This window comes from Wasmannia auropunctata, unplaced genomic scaffold (assembly GCF_000956235.1).
Source record: "Wasmannia auropunctata unplaced genomic scaffold, wasmannia.A_1.0 LD336076.1, whole genome shotgun sequence".
NCBI lineage: Eukaryota > Metazoa > Arthropoda > Insecta > Hymenoptera > Formicidae > Wasmannia > Wasmannia auropunctata.
This window is the reverse complement of record NW_012026814.1, coordinates 4,306,044-4,306,484: the sequence shown is the minus strand read 5'-3', so window position 1 is coordinate 4,306,484 and position 441 is coordinate 4,306,044.

The window sequence follows — 441 nt, the reverse complement described above, 5'->3', positions numbered from 1 at the left end:
ATTTTCAGAAGAAAGACACTGTGAAATTTAGACCGAAGAGACTGCTATGAAAAAAAATTTTAAGGGAAAATTTAGAAGGGCCCATCAAAAATATATTCGTTACTATTATTTTGTCTAGATGAACATACTTTAACATATGATTAACGAAAAATTACAATTTTCAGAATAAGGACCCTGAGAAATCTGGAATGAAGAGAATGCTACGAGGAGAAGTTTGAAGGTAAAACGTGTGAAAGAAAAATTAGGAGGAGCCTGTCAAAAAATTATTTCGCGACAATATGTTAATATATTATTACTTTCTTTTTTATTGATTATTACAAACAGCAAAGAGAGTATTCTTGACATATTAAAAAGTCATTGTCTATGCATAAAAAATGTAGTAATTTTGACAAACTAGCGATCAAAAATAATCATGTTTTCATATTAATATTGGTAATTTAA